Source organism: Nyctibius grandis, chromosome 4 (genome assembly GCF_013368605.1).
Source record: "Nyctibius grandis isolate bNycGra1 chromosome 4, bNycGra1.pri, whole genome shotgun sequence".
Classification (NCBI taxonomy): Eukaryota; Metazoa; Chordata; class Aves; order Nyctibiiformes; family Nyctibiidae; genus Nyctibius; species Nyctibius grandis.
The window spans coordinates 80,299,752-80,324,592 of record NC_090661.1 but is presented as its reverse complement, the minus strand read 5'-3'; the positions used below and the strand labels follow the sequence as shown (position 1 = coordinate 80,324,592).

The 24,841-nt window shown below is 37.0% G+C and overlaps 1 protein-coding gene across 3 annotated transcripts in view; it reads left to right on the top strand.

Moving 5' to 3' along the window:
- LRMDA (leucine rich melanocyte differentiation associated) overlaps nucleotides 1–24,841 on the top strand; it is a 700,798-nt gene that overhangs the window by 16,351 nt on the left and 659,606 nt on the right. Inside the window, exons 3-4 of one of the 3 annotated variants that reach the window (XR_011047903.1) lie at nucleotides 9,514–9,649; nucleotides 9,740–10,894. The exons of the other annotated variants lie outside the window; for them this stretch is intronic. The gene's annotated coding sequence lies outside the window, so the exon portion shown is untranslated. Of the gene's footprint in view, nucleotides 1–9,513; nucleotides 9,650–9,739; nucleotides 10,895–24,841 lie in introns of those variants that run through there. 3 annotated transcript variants of the gene reach the window in all.

Here is a 24,841-nt window from a genome sequence, read left to right as displayed (position 1 = left end):
TGATTGGGAGAGATAACTGACCTTGAGGGAATTGGACCCAAATGGGAGCAGTCTTGGGGTGAAAAAGTACTTAAGTAACAAGAAATTACAGATTTCTATCTCTCTTTTGATTGTTTTATCCAAACCTGCCTACATTATTACAGGTTTTTATTATTTTTAAACTCTCCCTTCTTCACTCCCTTCTCTATAAGCTCTCAGAAGTACTCAGTACTGGTCTTGGCGTCAGCTCTTATTGAGGCTGATAGGAGGAAAGTTACATCAGCATGGTGTTGTTAGTCCAGGGGTGACTGATGCGTATTTCATATTATGAGCTGTTTGGCATAGATACCAACTCACTGTGTTTGGGGTTGGTAAAAGTCAGGCTCTTGCTCTGTCAATATTGTTGCACTGAAGACTAGAGTGACAATGTTTGCCTTATTACTTGTCAACTCCAAACTTACTTTTTTTTAATTTTTGTAATACTAACAAAGGAATTTAGAAAGCTGTGGGGGATTTTTTGGGGGGGATTTTTGTTTGGTGGTTTTTTTTTTTTTTTAGTATGAGACTTATGTGCTCAATTATCTCAGCTGATTCATTTTTATATGATGTATTGGACTGATGCAACCGTGTTGTGTACAAATGCTCAGTCCTTAATTTTTGAATTTGCATTAAACATCATTTTTCAATGCTTGCTTTGCTGAGTGTTAAAAGATGGGGCATATATATAGTTAAGATACACTTAATGGCATTGAAGATGTGGCTCATATTTTATGAGCCAACTCTGCATTTCTCATTTGGCAGGTGGGCCAACTGGTGCTGTTTGTTCCTTGTGAATACGCCCGATGGAAAGACATCATAGTGCTCAATGTTTTTAAATTACATTCAGAAATGTGAGCTGCTTTTCTCTTAGAACATTAATCTATGATCAGACATGCTGACAGGGAACTGAATTTATGTTTATGGTCTATGAATTTAACAGAAAAACTGCCTATTACCTACACTTAATAGTTTTAAAAAATCATAATTTCCAACCATTAGTTTGAAGATCAAAGTTAGCATATTTATTCTTTGTAAGAGAAGCATGTACTTATGGTGACTTAAATGACTTCTTTAGTAATTAGTTTAGATATTTATTCATCATGAGTATCCCCTCCCCTCCCCTCCCCTTTTTTGGGAAAAAATTGTCAAATGCTGTGTTTTCTAAGAAATGGAAACTAGCCAACTAAGTGAGGGGCTGTGTATGTGTCCAGTTTAGTTCCTTTCCTCACTCTATGCCTTCTTTTCTTCCTTCCCACTGCCCCCAGCTCCTTAAATCAGCAGAAGGCTGCTGAAGGTGCTGCTGAGAGATTTGGGTGCAGGTACAACATGAGGTTTTTGCTTTCTTGCAAATACTCTCGCTTTTGTTCACTGTGTTGCTTGTAATCAGGAGCCAGGCATTAGCTAGCACAGCTGTTCCTATACAGTATTGGTTCCAGTTCTACCAGGTGCACAATTAGTAAATTGTCTTCCAGCCTAAGTGGGGAATGTCAGAGGTTAGTTCAATTTCTTTCACTGTTAATTCTTTGGCTTCCTTTAAATAAGTCATATCAACAAATGGTCTGCTACTACCACTAATAATAGGGCTTTTGAAATGTGGACATATCTCTAATGAGAATCTATCTCAACCCATTTAATGCGGGCCACTACTTTGCCACCAAATTACAGACGCTGGTCACTGCAACCATAGGTGGTTTCAAACAAGAGCTTCACCTGTGTTTAAATGACTGAGCAACAGAAAAGAAGTTTCTAAAGTTAAGGCGGCTAATGCATTACTGTAGATTTTGTTTTAACTATAAACTTTCTACTTATTGGTAAATGGAGGAAGAGAGGACATATGTCTGTATTGAGCTAAAAGTGAATGGGCAAGTGTTGCTTTGTGTGTTTTAGTACAGCAGGTGAGAATCTTGGTTGCTGTAGCCCTAGTATTTTAAACCAAAGTAAAAGGATGAAGTCAGCTTTAAGGTACTGTCTTGCATGTTTTTTTTATTTTTCTTTCTGTGCGGGGACAGAAGTGCACTGGAAGCAATTAAGACTAATGTGGGTGGAAAAAGTAGCGCTAGAAATCCTTCAAGATAGCTGGTAGTTATAAAGTTGATACTTGTATTTACAGCATAGCCTATTACTATCATATAACCTGGAATGAATAAATAATTCCTATATTGCAGCAGGTACGTCTTAGCAGTAGGCAGAATAGCGTCAGAATTGGTCAGTAAGCTTCACTGTGTACACAGAGCATTCAGATGTTTCAGGTTCTGCACCTTTTGTTTGATGCACAATGAGGTCATAATCTAAATCAGATTTTCTGAATGATTCCTGCAAATTTATATACAGCTCTCATTCTTGGGGCGGGGCGGGGGGGGGAGGAAAAAGGCTTCTGCACCCTGGTGAGTGGAGTGAAATCCTATTTACACCCTTTTCTTTTCCTAGTAAAAAAAGCACAAGAATGTGTACAAAAAAGATATGTAGGTACAGACTTATGGTAAAGGTTCATCTGTAAGTTCCTAAAATCAAATATCTGAACTTACCTCTGTGTCAAGAAAATTTGCTTACTTAAATCATACTGCTGCTTTTCAAATCTTTTACCACTTGCAGAAGATAATAGATATTTCCTTTCATTAGACTTTGTATGCTGAACACAAGTGAGATCCTTGATGTTTGAATCTATCCAGTTGAAAAGAAATAACCGTATTCATATTATAGAGTGCATTCATATCTGTACATGCATGTAGAAAGCTAGGTGTTACTCATTTCCATCCTGTGCAGGTCTATTTTTCTGCAATGCTCTTAAATCTGTTCCTTGTCTTTTTGCTACAGAGCATTCTATTTATTTATTTATTTATTTATTTTAAGGCCTTCATGTCTCTTTAAGTGATCATTGAACCGAGAAACTAAATTGCTGTTAAAATTTCCTCACTGCTGGTTCCAGCTAAACCAACCACAACTACTGTATTAAAAACAAACCAACAAACCAACTCCTGCTTTTTCCTCATTGGTGTCTAGCTAGCAGAATGCCTGAGAGTAGAGAGCTTTGACCCCAGAGAGCTTTGTGTGATAGACTTTTTTCAGATTCTAGTGTAAATCATGCTAAGGCTCCATGTGTAAACTTGACACTACCTCTCTGCACTTGACATTGTAACTTCAAGCTTTTATGTTATTTAAATATACTAAAATGTACCTTGTATAAAACTGCAGATGCTGCTACACTTCTATTAGAGCACGGTAACACTTGCCTTAGAAAAACTCTGAGGCTGGTGAAAGAGTTAAGCAAAGCAGCCAGAAACCATTTTCAGCCTTTACTTTGCAGATACAACCTTTTAAGCATACCTACATTTACCTGCAATGGCAATCGTTTTGCATTTTAATGACAAATCAAGTACGCTAACTTGCATGTGAAACGAAAGTGCCTTAAATGTCTCTGGCTGTCAGAATGAGATGTTAGGAGCTTGATGAAAAGAGAACAAAGAAGACAAAGTATGAAGCCTAGATACAGAGCAAAATGAAATAAAACCTTGTATGGCCTGTCAGGGGTGTCAGTTGATATTCCTATCTAAAGCACATTATAGTATTACTTTGCAGCTCATAGCTTACTCATCTGTCTTTTTTAATTCATCACATTCTAGCCCACATCTTTTAAGTCCCATGTGTCAACAATGGAAGAAATCTGTTAATTGACAAATGAGTGTCACAAATGTGAATTGGTGCCTTTACATCAGAGGCAGGTAGTCTCTGTTGTTTTTTGTCGGCTCTATTATTGGCATAAGCCAGTGTAAGACATCAGTCTTTGCCAGAATGAGAGATGACAGCCAAAGAAGGGCTGTCATTGTTTTAGTGCATGTTCATTCTGCTGAGATACTGTATAAAGATAAAATGTCAGTTAAAAGAATATGAAAAACTATCGGGAGGAAGTCCTTAAATTACTTGGGAAGGGGATCCGGGAATTGGTGCCAGAATTGAAATCCGAACGTTCCAGTTTGCATCTATCACATCAATTTAAAAATAATACTTTCTGAGTAACTGGGTCAGTTTGTAAGGCATTTAGGAAAACGTTAGGTTGTGTTGGCATAATTAGCTCATAAGATGGAAGGAAAAACATACCTCCACAGGATATGAGTTTGTTTATTACAAGTTCATTTTTCAGACATGTATAGAATTGTTTCAATAAAAATATGCTGTGTAGCATCTCTGGCATTGATTTGCATCTGTTTTGAAATATTGAAATTGCTCCTTTCCAATTTCTTTTTCTGTTATAGTTCTATTTTAGATTGATGAATAACATAATGAAATAAAAAGCATAGCCAGCTGTGAGTTGATGAGACAATTAATAGGAAGAAAATTATTAACATAGTTCTGGGGTGTCTAGAGGGTGTACAGTATACAAAAGTTACTCCCAAATCACTAAACCCCTGTGTTGCAATAAATGATTTTTTAAGATCGGGTAGTAAAAAAGAGCAGAGGAGAATGTTTTAATGGAGGAGGTGGCAAAGGGGAATAGAATAAAAACATCATAAAGGCTGTCATTTTGCTTTTTACTTTGGATCAAAAGTCATAAGAAAGATCAGCACATTAATCTTCAGCAACTTTAACAACCATATGCTATAGGTGCTACAGGATGCTCCTCGTGGGCCTGCCTCCTTCCAGAATAACCTGTGACTTGGGTTCTGAATGGCCTTGTCTGAACTTCGGGGTTTTTGAGGGCTATATTGACAGAATCTGGTGAAGGACTAACTCTTGATCTGTAGTGAGACTGGCTGTGTTGAAGTTTCAAGATGGATGTTTCTAAACAACAATTTATTTAAAGTCTTAATTTAAAAATTACTTGATTTTGCATTTTAAATAGAGCTGTCGATAAAGTAGATTTTAGAAATTCTCAATTTTGATACTACTTAATACAGGTAGAATTGTCATTCATCACTTTGTAGGATTTGTCTGTGTTCAGTTGGTGTTTTTTTATTTTTTTAAATTTTTTTTTTATTAAATTTGCTTCCAGCAACTACTTGAGCAGCAGAAAAAATGTCGAACTGAAGTTTCTCACTCCCCTCCCCACCATCTAATGTGGGGCTCTGAAATTTTATTTGTCTTTGATAACTATGTTTATCTCCAAGGTGCTTCCTGGCTATTTTACTGCAGTCCGTGGTTAATGTTGATTGCAGTTTTAATTTTAATTCTTGAGACCAGTAACAAAGTTAAATACTTCTAATAGGTGCTAGTAATTTTGTGGGTCTTTTGTGTCTTAGGGTCTAAAAGGTAAGAATGAGTAGCATACAGATTCCTTTTATTTTAACTCTTCGGATAAAAATAGTGTGGCTTTGTAAATCTTCCTTTAGAAAAGAATGCTAAGAGAGAAGGTGGTTTGTCTCCTTAAAGCCCGCTTTTTAAGAAAAAAATCTAGTCTTTTCAAAGTTCTCTGGAATTCATTTTGCTAGACATAATTTTAAAAGATTATAATCCATGAAATGTAAGAAGTATTTGCTGCTTGTATACAAAAGTTTATGCACTTAAATTAAACAACTGTGATTTTATTAGTGGAAGCCATGTTCTTCCATTTCTAGCCTTCACTGGTTCTAACTAAATGTTTAAATTTCCAGTCAAAAGCCATACTGTTGGTGGTGTTATGTAAAGTGCCAGGCATATCTTTTCAGGCACAGTTTTTAGTAGTGTGTTCTCAAATTCAATTTCCTTTGAGAAGTGGAAAGACAACACTGTTTCCATTTTACAGATGGCAAAACTGAGATGTGAGGAGGCCTTCTTGTTAAACTATAGATGCCAAGTATCATTTTCAGCCCTTCATACCAACTTGTTTAAAGTGCTTCTGCATGCTGTCAGGAGTGGTGGTTGACACCTGCCTACCTGGCAAATCTGTAATGCTCCTAGACATAGTTTATTCTCATGTGCTTACTTATTTGTTCCCTTGTGGTTCAATGGTATATAATTTTTTGGGCGGGAGTGTTGATCTGCTGGAGGGTAGGAAGGCTCCGGAGAGGGATGTCGACAGGTTGGATCGATGGGCCGAGGCCAACTGTATGAGGTTCAACAAGGCTAAGTGTCTGGTCCTGCACTTGGGGCACAACAACCCCATGCACCGCTACAGGCTTGGAGAAGAGTGGCTGGAAAGCTGCCTGGTGGAAAAGGACCTGGGGGTGTTGATTGACGGGCGGCTGAATGTGAGCTGGCAGTGTGCTCAGGTGGCCAAGGCAGCCAATGGCATCCTGGCCTGTATCAGAAATAGTGTGGCCAGCAGGACAAGGGAAGTGATCGTCCCCCTGTACTCAGCACTGGTGAGGCCACACCTCAAATACTGTGTTCAGTTTTGGGCCCCTCACTACAAGAAAGACATTGGGGTGTGGGAGAGAGCCCAAAGAAGGGCAATGAAGCTGGTGAAGGGTCTGGAGAACAAGCCTTACGAGGAGCAGTTGAGGGAACTGGGGTTGTGCAGTCTAGAGAAAAGGAGGCTGAGGGGAGACCTTATTGCTGTCTACAAGTACCTGAAAGAAGGTTGTAGTGAGCAGGGTGTTAGTCTCTTCTCCCAGATAACAGGTGATAGGATGAGAGGAAATGGCCTCAAGTTGTGCCAGGGGAGGTTTAGATTGGGTATCAGGAAAAATTTCTTCATTGAAAGGATTATCAAGCAGTGGAACAGGCTGCCCAGGGAAGTGGTGGAGTCACCATCCCTGGAGGTATTTAAAAGATATGTAGATGTGGTGCTTAGGGACATGGTTTAGTGGTGGACTTGGTAGTGTTAGGTTAATGGCTGGACTCAATGATCTTAAAGGTCCTTTCCAACCTAAATGATTCTATGATTCTATAATTATAAAGATAAAACCAGTAACTACAAAAAAGGTGTGGATTGAAACTTTTATCTTTTATTGTTGGTGGACTTTCTTCCTTTCCTAGCTAAAAATTAAGAGATGATCAGTAAGGATAAGTAGGAAGAATAGATCTCATCTCTCTAAAAGAAGTGAATGAATGTCATTGTGAAAATTAATGTGTGGGAAATACAATTGGAACTAGTTAGGATACCATCCTGTTCCATACTCAGTGCTTACTGCAAGATGCCAGGTAGAGCCTACAGAAAAAATTCAGTTTGTAGAATTCAGCTATGGGAGCGTGTGTTTTATGACAGTATTGTCACTGTTACATTAACTCTAGAAAGGGAAGATATTGGAATTTAAATACAGAAATATTGTACATGTGTGTGCGCATACACTCTTGGCGATTTCCCCCTCCCAACTGCCAGCTGTCATACAGGATCTGCAACAGACAAAAATTTATTGGGTAGTATTTAGAAACATGTCAGTGGTAATGACTGGATCTCTGATTTCAATTATCACCTACTAAATTTAGGCTAATGTAATGCATTTGTAGACCTGTTGAATGCACTTGACATCATGTTTAAAATATTTGAAACTGCACTGTTTTTTAATATCATTAAGTTGACCACTTTCTTTTTCCTATACACATCTGGTGCGTGGCAGCAGGCATCCCATGTGACCTATAAAAACTTAAGTTGTGCTAGTTTGAGAATTTCTTTTTCTTCAGATAATATTTCAGCTGAGGAGAAGAAAGTAGTCTGAGACTACAGTACAGAATTGGCTTAATGAAACACTACTCCAAGATCTGTAATTCACATTTTTTTTCCTCTTTGTAAACAGCATTTTAAGCTTTATTCCTATTGTTTAGCTTTACCTTTTCATTGAAAATCCTTGGGACTTAGGTGCCTTGGTCACTTGGGTGGTCTTAAAACTATTTTAATAACAAATTACCTATAGTCACTATTTTTCTGTAGAATGATTGTATGAGATTTAAGGTGGAATCTGTGATTTTACACTGTTTCTGTTGTTAAATTAGCAGAGATTAATGTTTAAATTCAAATTACTTTGAGTTCTGCTTTACTTACTTTGTGAACATTTTATATACTATTATTTTAGGATTATTGAGGGGGATCCTTTTTAAAAAATATTTCGTTTTGCAAGTATTGGAATACTTTGTTGGAGTGCTGCAAAATAATTTTCTATCATCCAATCTTATATTCTTTCCCTACCCATAATTCTCATACATATTCATTAAATTTATATGCTGATGTTTGACTTGCCTTCTAACTATTGGAATAATAACTGTTGAAGGCATTTGTTTGGTAGTTCTCAAGAGTACTAATCATCATAGCTTTTATTTTGTTTTTCACTGTTTTTGTGAAAATATTATGAGCTTTTAAAGTTACGTCTATGTCTGCATGCAAGTAATGTAAGAAACAAAATAGTCTCAAAATATGTGTAGTCTACTTTGTATAAGTTCATTGTCCACATCTTGATAGCTGCATAGAGAAACTTGGGGAATTTTGGAAGAATAAATATCCTTCTCCTTTAAAGGAAGATCCCTGCTTGCTTGTACTAATTTTGCTTTCTTGTAGTTTCTCATGTCGTGGAATATATTTTGCAGTAGTATTCTCAGTGGTGGTTAACAGGTTCTTTTTCTTCCTGCCTAATGCTTCCAGACATACTTTAGCTGACTTATATTTAAGAATCTCAAAATTATTTTAAACTGAAATTGTTATTAAAAAAATTCTGAGCATGTTATCTGTTTCTGAAATACAAGACAGAATAGCAGAAGCTTTTCAAAAGGGTATTGGAAACATGCCTTCTGGGAGAGGAAACAAATCTTCAAGATCAAATTTCAGTAGAGTTGGGTGTAGGTCAGCTGGTGAAATGGGAAAGGATGTACAGTCTTACTGATGATTTGTCATTTTCAGAATTGCTAAAAGTGTCTTGGATGGTAAGTTTCAGGAGTAATTTCCTCTGACGCTTATTTTCTGGGAATTTTGCTTGGTTTTGGTGTGGAAATTGTCTGTGCTTCCTTAGAAATGTTCCAAGCCAAGGATGGATGTAGATGGCATCCAGTAATTGCAAGGGATCTACGTAGTGGCTTCACAGTGTAATCCAAGTTACCACAGAAAAGGAGCAATGTTTCCTATTCTGATTTAAGCTTGTCCAGTACAAGCCTAAAACTCATCATTGATCACAAGTCACGGAACATGCCTGCGTAACTTTATTACATCTAGGCTATATGTAGGCTATATTTATCTTCCTTTCAGAGAGATATGTTTTACTCAGTGGAGGATCCCTTTAACATGAGCCCTGCATTGTTTTTATTTTTCCTTGGATGTTTGAAAAATGAAACCTAAGGCCTGAGAAGTCTTCAAAATATAAATTTCAGTCATAAACTAAGAACAGGCTATGTTTTAAATAGCTTGTAGAACTTGCTTTGCTCTGTTATATATTTCTTTAGTAGTTTGGGACCTCCTGATGAGTGGATTCTGTTCTGTGCCATCAGTTCTAACAGGCTTTGTTGTCCTTACAAGAATGCAGAGATTTTGGAGGAGTGCAGGGTGGATATTTCACTTGTCTGTTTTGATATGTTCTAATGATAGTATATTGGTTTGCAAATATAGGGAACTTCTCTGCTGCTCCATTTTGCTAACCTTTCTGATTGCTCTGTACTCAGTTCTTCTCAAACCACTCCTGTGCTGCCTGACTGCCAACTTGGAGGACCCATTTTTGGACAGTTTTGCTGGCTTCCACGTTATTCCCACAAATTCTTCTAATCTGTGTGACTTCAAAAATGTTTCCTCTGCTTCCAGGTATCTCCTCTTACTTGATAGTGTGGTGCCTGCTAACCATATGTTTCTACAGCACCTAACCGTACTTTTGCCTTTTCTTTAAATCAATAGGACAGTTATTGCTTTCAATACATGAAGGTGGAACGTCTTCACAAATATCTTACTCTGTTTATTGCAAGTCTGTTGTAGACGGTGCATCTGGTGTCCACCTGCTATGTCAGAAGAGTGTATACATACTCGAAGACTAGAGAAGGAAAAAAAATTTAGCATGTTGCTGTTCTTTCCTTGTTAAAGCTGATAGGTCTAATATAAAAAAGTGCATGCTATAGTCATGAACTTTAAACTAGAATGCTCAGGAATTTTTATATTGCATAAGCAGACAAAGTATATTTGATGTATCTGTAGAGGAGGAAGGTATATATTGTGGTATTTACTATAATTTATAAGCCCCATCAGTAATAAAAGTCTTGAAGTATATTAAACTTAAGGCTTATGTTAAGGGTTTTGTCCTGTTTTCTTGTTACTTCTCGTGAATGCTTCATCAGCCATCATAGTCCTGTGAAGTGATTTCTGTGTCGTAATCAGAGGTCGTGGTGGAGATCTGTAATCAGAATAAAAACTAGTTTATACTTTGTGGATAAATGATAATTAGCTGACTAAGAAGAAGCAAAAAGCATTACACAATTTCATGAAAGCCAAAAAGAAGGGACAAAAGTAGAGAAGGGTGAATGCTTATCTTTGATATTAATATATGGTTTACTTTCAGTTCGTGACTTCTGTCAAATGGTGCTGTCCTGTTGAATGGTCTGAATGTCCTTCTGGCATAGACTACATTAATCCTTGTTTTAAATGTGAACAAATATACAATTACTCCACTGGAGAGGAAATAAGATGATAACTAAAGAAGTTCATGTTTGGAAAGACTAGAAAGCAGTTTTATATTGATATTGGCTTTGCATTTTGATAATGCTTTGTGGTGCTTTCTCATTGCATGACTCATACAGGAGGGTGGTGGTGGGTTATGTGAAGACAAATGTCTCGGGAACAAAAGGCCCTTTTCTGCGAAAGCTGGAAGATGGTTCTGGCTCTTCTATTTTTAATTTTTTTTTCCCCCCTCCTTCAAAGAAGTCCAAGAAAACTGCTGACACTGACAGAAGAGGAAAATTATCATTTATGATGACATCATGTATTAGCAAAGCAAATCTGTTTTGAGGAAAATTGTTTTTATGGTGTGTTGAAATAAAGAAACACTGAATCATTCTTGAAGGAGTGTTGGTACAGATTCTTCTCCCTTCTTTCACCACCACCCCCACTTTTCCTTTCTACTTTGTCCGTCTTTGGGGTCTTAGTATTGATGGTAGCTACAGAAGGCTGTTAAATTATCTTCTATCCTTAAACATAGCAGCTTCATGTGGGCTGATGTTATGCAAGAATAATCTCTGCCATGTGGCTGGAGGCCATACTCAGCTGCTACTGAATAGCATTGGTACTGATTTACTGGCTCCAAAACAATATTTCATTGCAAACTTTATTTGGAGGTAGTAAGTTTCCTTTGCTGAAGAACAGTAGCAGCCTCATCTACTAATGGAAGTTGGTTGTTTTCAAACAGTATTCCATTTATACATATATAACTTAGTTAAACTGGCCTTTGTCTATCAAATGCTGTGAATAAGCCAGTCACAATATTTGTTCAGATAGTGTTGTCATCAGCAACAGAGAAGAAAGCAGATGAATAAAATACAGACAATATGCCAGCACTGGGGGAGCTGGGAGGCCAAGCATCTGTTGGCTGCTGGGGGTACAAATGATCCCAGAGAGGGGGATGTCATGCAAGCCTTGTAAAAGCCTTTTCCTTTAAAGTTAGATCAGAAATTGACATTTACGACTATTTCATGAAGTTCTTTTAGTTTGTTGTATTTCTCAACTCCAAGGAAATACAAAATATACAGAAACAATTGTGGAGATGTCCAAACTGGGGCTTAATAAATGTCGCTTGATCCTTCCATAGTTGACATTAGCTAGCCAGTTGCATTCTGCCTACATCTGAGGGCCCCATGCATTCTTTTTACTAAAAGAAAAGTAGCATAGATTTAAGTAGCTGTTTATACAACACATCTTCTGTTTAAAAAAAAAAAAAAAAGCCCCCAATGGTACAACCAAATTCAAGTTGACTGTGATGCCTGTATTCATACCGAGCAATCCTTTGTTTTGTGGATTTTTTTCTTTTTTTTTTTTTCCTCCTGTTGTGTAGATTGGGCCTTTGATATAAAGTAAGAATCTAAAATTTTTTCTTATTGTTTACCCTTCTGAATATACCATGCATGCATTTGCCTTTCCAACTAATGCTGTTTTGAGAAGGAGGGGCAGGGTTTGCAGTGGGATATAGCCTTTTCAGAAAACAGTTGTAACTTGGGAGTTCTGTGTTGCGTCAGGCAAGATACTTCTGATCAGTTTGTCAGAAGTGTTTTGCCACTGCAGAAACACAGGAAGAGGACGGTGCAGCTGTCTCCAAAAAAGCAAAATCTGGAGCCTCACAGGTAAGTGGAAGTGTTGCCTATGATCAAGGCATGGGCTTCAGGCTCACAGTGAATTCCTATCTTGTTCAGTGCAAAGCATAGATTCTCTTTCCTTAACTTTCCCAGGAGTCAGTGCTTTTCAGGGAGCTAAGAGTTAATGTATAGTACTTCATTTCTGTACAAAGCAAGTGCTGCCATGTGGTTAGGAGTCCTATCCCTCATTTCCCCTCACTTTGAGCAGTGGTATGATACATCTTACTTCGTAATTCTTGAAAAGTCAGCTTGATTGATTTTTATTTAATATGTGTTAGGCCTAAACCTTTCCCCAGTCTCCTTTTAACCTTGTCAAATTTCTCTCTGGTGTTCCTCCTCCTCCTATTTTGAAACAATTAAACTCTTGAAATATAAATTGATTTACACTCAGCTTTGGTAAGCTTTTTTGAAAAACATGGAGAAACTGATGCTTGCAGAAAAAACTCAGATTTATCGTGAGGAGACCCTGTATGTTGTGGACAGAGCTGTGAAGACTGAGTCCTTGCAAACTTTCAGTTATGCTGTAGCTTATTGAACAGAATCTATATAAAGACTACAGCCAAGTTGGTAAGAATCCTTTCATCATCCATAGAAAACATGTACCAGCATAGCAGTAGTATAGTCTGTCTCTACTATAATGTCGACTGTCTTGGCACCTGAAAAGATGACTGCTTTTTCCTCCAATTAATGATAGGCATATAGCATGTGCTTAACCATGTTCTATTGTTTTGTAATACAGGAATGGAATTAAAGTCCTTATGTGCTTTACTGAGTCAAGATCTTGGTGGATTCCTGTACTCATGTTTCATGGTGTTAACTCTCTACCGATGTTCGTTCTTTCTGTTAATAATGATAAAGTCACAAAGCCATTTTACTCCCAGAAGCTGTCCTTTAATAACCTTCGTCATTTGTCAGAGTGCGTTAGGCCCTTGCAAATTTTTACAGACAAGCTATTGGTCTTCATGAACTAATAGAGTGCTCTGATATGCCAGCTCATCTGAGTTGCCAAATTGCTGGTGGTTCAGCAATTCATTTTAAAGAAATATTTTACACCTCTTTCTATTAAAGCAAAGGATTTTCAAACAAGATTAAAACCTGACTTAGCAACAATCAACAAACAATGCTCATTTGAACCATATCAGTCTTCCAGTCCTGCAAAGCTTATGTTTTAAGCTTTTCAATTGTCTTTGGATGTGAATGTAATTTATGTTAAACTAGAAAATGCATAATGATATTCATGTGCTAAATTGTGGGGGTCTTATCATAAGCATCATGTATTTATGATACTACACCTCTGTGAGTATTTGGGACTTCAGACACTTCTGGTTATATTACAAAGGTATAACTCAGTGTGATTCTGCCTTCTCCAATTATTTTGTTTCTTAAATTAGTGCTATAACTACAAGCAGCCAAGGTGTATTCCTCCTAGTAATTTACCAGGATGAAGTGGATATTTGGGGTTGGCATGTTAGGTTACCTGCTATAAAGGCAAGTATGTGAGAGGGAAAGAGAGCAACTACCCGTAAAACTGTTTAGTATTTTGTGAACCATCTAGTGTTAAGGATTAAAAAAAATGGTAATTCTCTTGCAGTTGTGGTCATTTAAGTGTATACGTTTCCCTTCACTCCTGACAATTGCTTGAACAGATGGAGATCTCTGCTGCTTAGGGTACATATTGCATCTCTGCTTCAGGGATTGCGTTCTCCTTGGTTGGATCATGTTGACGCCTGATGGATCACTTTTACTTTGTATTCGGTTCTTGGGTACACAAAGAAACAGATTAAGTATATAGAAGCCGGTGAAATAAACATGCTTTGCTGACCTCTGACTGGAGCTGGGATATAGCAATATATACAGTTTGTAATAAAAGCAGTCTGTGTTCTTTCGAAATATTCAAATATATTTTTAGAATTGTTGCTACTTAGAAAGTAAAGCTTTAACATAATCTGCATCCCACACTTCTAGCTGTTCTGACAGGGTTAGACTAGAGACTATGTCGTTAATGAACAATATAATTCACAAGTAATACATTTAAATTAGCAGGTAAGCAACGATTATAAAAAGTTTTTGACTTTGATGGAAGTCTTTTGTATTGTAGTCTCTGATATCTTCTTTGAATCAAACATTATTTCTTTTTTTTTTATTTGCTTATGCCACCTGTGCTACTTTTTTATTGTAACAAACCGGGTAAACTATCTGGCAGAGCGATTTCATTGCTACGTTGATGCTTTTCTGTTGCATCGTTGCTCTCTCTGTTGCTTGCATGAATATGCACATATAAGTGTTCTGCTGGAATTCCCTCTCATTGTTGAGCTGTTAGTCTCAATATTGTATGTGTGGCTTTTATTTTTATTTAACAAATATCCATCTGGCAACTGAAGACAAGTATTTGGTTGACAGATTAGAAAGGTTCAAGGTTCTTGAAGTTTGCACGTCCTGTGAAAAAGACAGGTCAATTTTTTCACTCTCTGCAGCTGTCTCTAATAAGCTCATAAATTGCTCTTGAAGCTAGATAGAAAAAATACTGAAGGCAACATCATATTTAAGAGTTTAAATGTGCTGATTGGAGTGTCTGAGAGTCTAACCTAACCTCAGGCAAAAGGTCTCCAGTTCAGTCTTTTTGACTGATATGGAGTGGTCCACTGTTACTAATTTAGTTTTGAGACCTACTAAATGAAAAATAGGAGACTCATAGCATCAGTATCACTGTCGGTCTTCCTTAGAAAATATGAACTCATATTTTGATGTATGTTTCCATTCTTTACACACTTAACTGTTCTATTGCAGCCACTGCATCTGAATTTTTCTTCTTAATGATCAATGATTGTTTATCTACAGAACACATAGCTTGCCCTGCAGGACCTTATGTTCATTTTTAGTCTGCTCTGTTTGTGTAGTAAATAAAAAATGGGTAACACTCTGCCATTAGCTATTTTATATGCATCACTCCTGACCGTGCTTGTGAGTAATCTGCTAAAGAGTGCGCACATCTTCAGTTTGTAGCAAAATGGGGCCTGGAATAATTTCATATTTTAAATTCACCTAAAACATGTTACTTCTTTGTTTAAACTTCACCTGAATTTTTTTTTGTGAGTTAAAGGAAATATGGCAATTAATTTGTGGGAGAACTGGAACAACAGTCCACTTTGTCTAACAATGTATTGCCAAAAGTGGCTGGTACTAACTATGGTGGATAAAGAAATTGTATAAGGAACAGTGGAGAGGGAAGTTAATCACAGCAAATGTTTGTACACTTCCTGTTTCTTCAGAAGTGTTTCGGATGGAACCTTTGTTTAAACAAGGTTTTTGATGGCTGTGTAAAATCAATATGCTATAGGTTTAGGTCCAGTCCTTGTCAGATGAGAGTGTGTTGTACTTCAGTCTCCCCTTTTAGTAGGTAGAAGAGGTGAAATGCAGGACTGATCATCTCTAGATTGTCTCCTGGAGTTTTAAAGCTTGTTTGTTTAATAAAGATCTTGCATCATGCTTTGATACAGGATTGATATTTTGCATTTTAGAACTTCAGAGGCAATTTTGGCAATGATGTGTGGGGCAGAATATTCTACCACATTTCTTGTGTAGCCTGAGTGTTCAGTGAGAAGGTTTGTTTTGTTAGCAAAACAAGACATCAGATGTGCATGCGAAGAAGTTTAAACCAGTTATTTTTATTCTCTGAAAACAGTTGTATTTTCCTAAATGCTGTATAGTTTTTATAGATTTTACAGATGAACACTAATTCTTCTGAAGGTAAATAATTGTGTACATAGTCATTAGCTTGCTGAACAGTTGTTTGTTTGTTTGGTTTTCTTTTTTAAAAGTGATTGTGAATATGAGAGAGTTGAACAGCTGCTATAAAATATATAGCTCATCCAAAGCTCTAAGAGCGCAGAAGCAGTAGTGAGGAAACAACCTTTTCTTCCACTGATGGTTATGTTACTACCTTTTAAAACTTTTCTGGGTTAACTTTCTATATTGTTTTTTTTTCAAGATGTTTCCCAGTAAGTATGAAGACGTGTCCTGGACAGAACCTCGGCATTTTATAAATTATTTAAAGTAAGATAGACTCTTTTGAAACTAATATTCTTCTCCAAAAGTACCTCTTAATACCCAGCCTGTATATGGTGTATGTATTTAGAATAACCCTGAAGGTCAGGTTTTAAGTGCTTGTGTTCTAGGTGCATGTTAAAAAAAAAAATAAAAATGCCTGTGAGGACCAAAACAAGTTTTGAACTCTTAAGCATTTACTATACCTTTGGAATGGAATGAACTTTGGTAGCAGCTGTTATCTTGCTTACAGTTCATATAATGTTCACTAAAATAAAGATTTATATAACTGAGCCTTTAAAAATTGTTCTTAAGCTTCCTCAGATCATGATAACCTAGTGTAGCTGTACTGTTCTGAAATTGGTGCTCAGAGGAGGAGGGATAACTGGGCAATCACTGTGGCTCCAGAAAGTACTGGTTTTGTCCTTGTTAAAGGGGTGCATTTTCCCTTCTCATTGCCTTAGAAGTGATACTGCCTGTGCCTGGCACTTGCTGATCTACATAGAACATATAACTGAACCATATAGAATAGGTTTTTAACATTTTTCTAACAAACATATATACACTGATTTCCCCATACCTCCCCAGTTGTCTCTGGAGGCTCACTTGACTTCAGTCTTTTTAGGGCATCTGTACCATGTGGTAATTTTGATTTATTTATTTATTTTTTAATGAACCCATAAGTTACAAAATAGAATCCCAGAGAGCTGCATACTCTCTGTTTTAGTCTGATCATCAGAGCACTGTTTAGATTTTTGTTGCTGTCCACTCCTGTTCATTTTTTTTTCCCCATCTGCAGCTTATATGTTTTCTACCTCTCATTAAAATATACTTGAAAAAAATGAATAATTCTAAGTGAAATGTCTGTAAATCAATTGACAACATTTCCATCTCAGTGTACCAGGCTTTCTCTTTAAACAAAAAGAACATGGTCATGGTTTGGTAGGGGGAATAAAACTTCCTCCACAGAGGAGAAGGGGAAGTATATTTCTTCACAGCTGAAGATAATTAGGTTGTTTTAGTTAAGTTAGGTCATCATATTAACTATTTAAAAGCACATCAGGAAAGTACACAGTGCACTTTGCCTGTCTCTTCATTTCCTTAGATGATAACAGGGAAAAGAATGTGTGGAACAGGACTCTCATGTTATTTGGTACTTAATACTCTAAAATTGAGCATGGTTACCAGGACTCCCAGTATGGGAGATGAAAAGGTAATGAGACAAATTTCTTCTCTTGAATTTGGAGATTGTTTTTTATATGCATAAATGTGAATTTCCTTAAGGTATTCAATCATGTTCCAGTTTTGCTATTGTGGTATATCAAGCATACTGTAAAATCAGAGAAATCAACCCCGGTTTTTGGCAAACAGATGCCTTGGGGCATATTTGTGCTGCTTCTGTGACATGTGGAGCAGTCTGAGGTAGCTTCTTGAACATCTAGGCTGAAGAGGATAAAGAAGTGCATCAGGCTGCCTTCAGTCTTGGCATCCTATGCAGTTTTCTGGGACAGGTATTCACAACATCTACATAAGGAACTCGTAAGTGGCTTGAATGCTTCCTATTGATTAAAAAAAATGGTGCCACAAACAAATCTGTTGAAATGAAGAAGTCAAATGTCTAAGGTACCACGGAGTATCAAGGTACTTATTTTTATCCCAGTGATGTTTTTTTGGCTGTTACTTCCATGTATTGCTGTTTGTACTGTTCTGACAGACTGAAGACTGTCTCTCTCATGTACAAAATTTGTAATCTAGGTAGGGCTTGTAAGCCCCATTCTCTCAAATCGAAGCACAGAACTTAATTCCTCTTCAAGAAAACAACAAACTCTGCATCTCTGTTTCCACTTTTAACTTCTTTTTTTCATTCCAGTCAGTGAAACAGAAAAGAATATTGGATGCTGGAAGGGACCTTATCTGGCTCTATCTTAAAGACAGGTCCTGAAATCTGATTGCAGTGTCATTATTTCAGCTGCTGCCTTTCTCTCTCTCTTTTCTGTCTCCCTCTTCTCCAGTGAGATTGGCCTGAGTGTAATATTTCTGAATGTTATGGGAAGTGGCTCTCCATCCTTTTTACAGCAAAGCATTTCAAACAGCAGTGATATAACTATTACTTGACATTTAGGCTGAGGCTGTACCTCCTTGGCTTCATGTAAGCGTCTTCTTTTTTTTTCCTAGAGCCTATTGAAGGCCAATTGTACTTCATTGACAGACCCTTTATTTTGCTACTGTCTCTTATTCCCATCTTCCTTTTTTTTTTTTTTTGTTTTTACTATTTGACTCTCTAAAAAAATTCTGATAGTAGAGTTATGCACAGCCAAACTGGGCAAAACTTATTCCCCTCCCCCACCTGTAATCATAAGGTTGATTAGACAAAGTGATGAATAAGAAAATGCGGATGTTGAATATGTTACTTAACCTCTCTTTGTCCTACACTTGCATTTATAAAATACAGACTGAAATACTAAACCACACAGAATGCTGGAGCTTAATGTGTGTTGGTAAATCACTTACAATTGCCAAAGATACTACAGAAATACCTTGTTAATGTTATATGAATTATGTCATTGTTTGGTCAAAAAATAAATTCAAATGTGTTCTTGCTTGTGCTGCTGAATTTATGGTTCAGCATATTGTTTTCCAGCTGTGATGATCTTACAACATGCTAAAGTTGGTAGGGGTCTGTGTTTTGATAGCATTAGTGCAGCATTTTATTATTAATCAAAGGCAAAAACATTTCTGCTCAAAAAATTACAAAGCATGTTATGTACTTGCTATACAGAGTTAAATTTCTCTTCCTTGTTCCCCAAGTAAATTGCAAATTAGCACTAATAAATCACATTTCAGCAGTTAAGAAGGAGTGAAAGTATTTTAATAATTAAATAGTTCTTTCCAGCCCTGACCCCCCCCCCCCCCCCCCCCCCCCCGCCGCCTTCCTTTTTTATGTGGTGATTTTCTAGACTCAAAATCAGCATGTTTCATGCAGGCTACCTATAATATATAGTTGTTTCAAATCAGCTTTACTTACTGAGCTTTTTCTAGTAATGGAGCTCTGTCAGCAAAAAGCATATGCACCAGCAAATGATGAATGATGGACTTGCGTCAAATGGAAGCTTGAAAGGCGCTTCTGTCATTAGAAGGATTAGTCTGAACCAGGAGTTCAAAACTCCTGAAGTGTAATTGTTTCAGAGAAAAGGTATCCTTGGATTGATAGGGGAGGGTAAGCACTGAGAGTCAGAGGAAGAACTACTTCATCAGAAGAAAGTGAAGGTATACTAATCCACAAGAAGGATAGGTTTTGTTGTCACAAGATTGCTTGCTTGATATTTTTGTGAGTTTTCTTTTTTTTTTTTTTTTAAATGTGAAATTTGTAAATTTTTGTGTCAGTGAAACATACTGATGTTTTGGGATTTTTTTCTTACAAAATTAGCAAGCCTAATTCCAGTTATGTAGCTGTTGGCAAGAGTGATTTCAAAATAATATGTTATATTTTTCATACATTTTCTAAAAATCTTGGTTCTTGTTTCAATAGTCATTATGTTAGCTATGAAACCTCTTTAATCTGCTATAGTTCTATCAGTTACAGGCTGATTCAGATAACTTTCAATGCAAGACATTCTTGTGTAAACTGTCTGTAAATTGTAATTTTATATAAATAGTATTCTAATACTGTAGTTCATTGTTAAATGTATTGTGCTTTCATGTTATTGTGTAAACCTCATTGGGAAGGAAAAATTTACAGGGGAAGAAATTTACATGGGGAATTAAACTTTTTAAATATTTTTCCTGATTTTTATATATCCTTTTGTCTGTGCTTTAAATGGGTCTGCGGTAAGAGCGTTCAACAAAAGAATAACTATAAGCAGGGAGGCTTTCGCTGCTCCTCAGTCTTTCCGTTGTGCCAGTTTTTCCTTCTCTTCTGCTTCTTTGCAATTGTTAGCCTTCATGTGAACTGAAAGGTACTTCAAAACACTGGAAGAAAATAGTCTGAAAGCTTTGTGCGCATTTGCTTCATAGTAAAGAGAAGCGAAAAAGTTGAAGACTTTTTCCACTGACAGGTGTATGTGTGTCAGAGCAATGAATGCTTTTGATGGCAAACACTCTTGCTTTTCTTCATTGTACTCTTCTTTCTAAATATAATAGAGAAAAAAAAGGCAAATTCTGACAACAAAAACAAAAATTCTCCAAACTGTATAGTAGAAAGCTTGCTTTATTTATTTATTTTTTTTAAAAGAAGAAATTTAAATTATTTCAATGGCTATTCACTTTCTTTCTGTGTGGGAGAAAAAAAGACAGCAGTTGAGGAGTGCTTGGGAAAGGTGAAGGCACTTGTGAATTGTATTTCTCATTATGTTACAAAAATATTGTCATCTGATGATTGGTTGATGCAAAATTGCATTGTGTTACGGATTGCAGATCCTCCTTTTTAAAACACTATAAACTATTTGAGCCCCATCTTATAGAGCATAAAGCTATTCTAAATCACTGCTTGTTTTTAAAAATTACTTGTCTCCCTGTCCTGGTTTCATTGGGATTTGGTTTCAGTTTGTGGCCAGCCATGGCGATCAAGGCCCTTAGCAGTTAAATCTGGGGCAGCTGACCCAGGCTGGCCCACAGGTGTATTCTATATCGTTGACATCAAGCTCACTATAAAAGGGAGGGCTTGCTAGGGAGATATGGGGCTCTTTTTGCTCTCCTCTCTCTTAGCATCCTTCTTTCTCATTCCCAATGATTGCAATTCCTGGAGCAATGTGCTGCAACTTTGTGGCTAAGTATAATTTTGTGTGTTTTGTATTATCATTTATAGTGGTTTCTTTATTTTCTTAAATCTGTTCAATTTTAACCCACGAGTCTCCTCCCGTTTCCTAATTTCCTTCCTTAGTCAGGGAAGGGACATTGGGTGAGAGAAAAACTGTTATTGTTTAGCCCTAGGTGTGGGCTAAATGGAGACACTCCCTTATTTGCTTAGTTTATAATCTGACTAGAGAGAGTAATGAAGATTATTTTGCAGGTGTTAAATGTTCTGATCTTTGGCTGTTTTCATATGTTAAGGCATGCAATGCAATCGCATCATATGGAACTGTAGATGCATCAATAGCACAGTCAAATCAAGCATGTGGAAGAGATTAAAAACAGGAGTGGAGGAAAATACGACTTAGTAAGCATGTTCCTTCAAACATAAGAAAAAACCCTCCTATTTAATAACAAAACAAAAATGTAAAAAAATAAAAATTAAAATAAAAAATTACCTAGTTTGGTTGTAATTAAGTTCATTTTTTCTTTCCTTTAACAGTGGAAGCAATTTGAATGATGGTAAAAATGATGCTAAAGTGAAGTCTAAACTTATGTAGCCAAACGCTTGACAGAAGTGCTGGGATATTCATCCATGTGGGAAACAGAAACAGATGCCATGTAAACTGCTGCAGACTAAAAGTGACCCAGTATTATAAAACAGCCTTCTCCAGGAACACTCCCGATAAAACAGCAACGGGTAGAAAAAGCAAGCATGTAACTATAGAATATTAGGTTATTCTGAGTGTGAAGTGAGCAGAAAGCAGGTTTAATCCAAACTAATTGTTCTCTTCTACCTCAAAGCGATTTGAATATATATGATCCAGTTTTCACTATTTAGCTTTTGTGGATAACTTTGAAAAATGTTATCACATTGTCTTTGATGGGCAAATGAAGTAATGTTTCAGAATTTCTGGAAATCTTAACTTTTCTGTACAGTATGTCTAGAAGTTTACTTTATAATACCCTTCCTTCAAAGCCTGGTAATAGTTTTCTGAAGGTCAGGCTTTTTTATATTTATTTGTGTCACTGAATATACAAGAATTCAGTAATACCACGTTTGAAATGCATTGCCAAGTAATGTGAGTGTCTTCTTTATTACTATTGACTCCTACAATAACTAGACTTCTGAAAATCTCAACACGCAATATTGCACCTGTTAGGTCCCGCAATTGTAGGAGAGTGAGGAGTGTGCTCCTGGGTTCTTTGAGTCAGTCACCTGATGGGGAAGGGAACGAATGTCTCCCAGCATGGTCCTGTTAAGCACAGGGCTGCACTAGCAGGCACATCCCTCCCTGTAGTGCAGGACGCTTGTGTGTCAGACTCAGCTAGCCTGCAGACCTGTCATGGGGGCCCTGTATCAGGTTAGAGGCCAAGGTGTGTGCTGCAAATGCCGTGTGTGAGTTGCAGCTGGTGGGGGTATTAGGGAAAGATCAGTTGAATGACTCTTTAGAGAATGTGTAATCCCAAACAGTTTTGAAGAGCCTGAGAAGACAAGTTAGGTGTCAGGGCACCCGAACAGTGGACTGGACATACTGCCTGGTGAGAATGTGCAGACGGGCTCCACTGAACCTCCTGTCATAAGGAAGGTGAGTTTTGTATCTTGCCTGAAGCTGCTGTTTTGTTGCTGGCCCTTGTGCTTTTCTGTTCACCCCAAAAGCTGGACCCAAATCTCTTGTAGACATAATACAACGGTAGGAACGTGCAAACAGGATTGCCCTCTGTGTTGCATTGCATAATTGCATAAAAGTGTAAATTTTAAAAAGAAAATATGTGATACTGAGGTGATGCGTAAATGTAAATTATGATCAGGCTTCAGCATTGGCAAGGTTACTGCATAGTTTTAACTGCTGCCTATATAGTAGCCATATACCTATAAGTCCAGGAGCGCTGCTTGGAAGCTAAGATAGCCCAAGAGCAGGAGTGCCTGTGGTGGAAAAGAGGAAGATCTGAGTAGCCAAAATACTACAGAAGTCCTAAGGAAGTAGTGAAAAGCCTTGCTGGTGAGATGGGAGATTTTAGCCTGGACTGTCTTTTTAGTGCTCCTTTTTTTTTTTTTTTTTTTTAAAAAAAAAAAAAAGTATGACCTGAAGTCATGCTGCCTTTGTCTCGTGAAACTGAACTTCGCACTATTTCAAATCTTCTCAGAAGTGGACTGTTTTCCACCCTCCCCCATAGCTTCCTCTTGATGTTAAAGCTGTAAACCAGTGATATGCCTGAGTATAGCTAGTCACAGATGCTCTGCCAGCATGTGACTGGTGTGCCTGAGCTTTATCATTCCTGCTAACTGACCCTTTTACTAAAAGTTTAATAGGGGATAAATTCACATGTGAATTCATAATCCCCTCAGTTGTGCCAGAAGGATTCCTTAACAAGCAGGCAACAAAGAGAATCTTATACAGCTAGACTTTTTTATTCCTCCTCCTCTTCATTCTCTTTCCAAATTTATTGGGTAGACTACTTCAAGGATGTGTCTTTAACTGTCATCCCAATATTTATTTGTGCATAACCTAAACAAACAAAGGCAATATATTCACTGTGGCTTTCAGAGCAGCTCTATGCATGGAATTGAATAAGTTTTTGAGCTTTTTAAGTACAATAGGTGGAAATATTTTATCTTGCAAATATTTATTATTTAGTATTTCTACTTATTCAATATAACTTAAAAATTATGCTTTCATAGCACGTATCTCTTGAAACTTAAAGGAAATGTTTATAGTGTGATATTAGTTCATGGGTGCTTTTTTGTTATTTCAGAATTTTGTATATTGTTTGCTACTCTTACCCAGAGAAGCCTGTAAATGCAGATACTGCAAATATTTTTAGTAGAAAACACTTTTAATCAACTTGGTTACTGTTATTTTGAGTTTGAAAAAAAGAAAATTGTTTATCTCGTAATGTTTTGTTGAAGTACCTTTAAAGTGATGATATCATCACTTTAATACATTTAAAAGCTTCAGGGTTGCAACATTTATTGAGCAATGCTCATTGAAAGAATATTATGGGTGTCTGGAGGCTTTCTACTTTTATAAAAAAAGACACTGCTTTTTGTGGCCTCTATGAAATAAAGCTTATTTTTTTTTATTTCATGTTATATTTCTAGCATGGAAAATGAGGAAATATGCATCATCTCTTTACAGTACTTTGTTTTCTGAACCAAAACCTACTGGGGTATGCTAGCCTGAATGAAATGTCCTCAGAAGCTCTTGTTCCAGAGCCCAGCTTTCCATAATTTCATTGTATATGCAACCAAGGTGTTGCAAAGAGATGCTGCTTTTGGTTAAATCCTGCCTCTACTATCAGTAGGCAACTTCTTTTAAAGAATATTTTTTCATGTCAGACCTGTCGCATTCTAGAGGTCTCTGTAACTTTAGAACTCGACATTTCCTCAGTGGAACCAGTAAAAAGGTGGTGTTGTTTTGTTAAACTTTAATGGATGTAGGATGCAGCTGTCTTTGGCAGGAAGCAATTCAGTCTGAGTATACTATCCTAAGGTGGTGGTGGGGATATGTGTGTATGTAGGGATGTGTGTCTGTGTAGGAGGAGGTGTATTTGGAGTGAGAGCCAGGTTGTGAGATCAAGGAAGTCAGCTGTGTGGAGTCTCAGAAGTTAGTAGTGAGATGTTGCTGACAGTATCTGGTTCCGAATCTGGTTTTAGGTTTGCTTTTTTGTTGTTTGTTTGTTGTTTTAAAAATAATTTGAGACATTGTGCACTGAAATATTTTAACTTCTGAAATACAATGGATGCATTATCTTTCAAAAATTCAGCAACTAACTTCCCTTTCCTCTCTGCTCTCCCTGTTCTTCCCTCCTCACCCCAAGCTGAACTGTT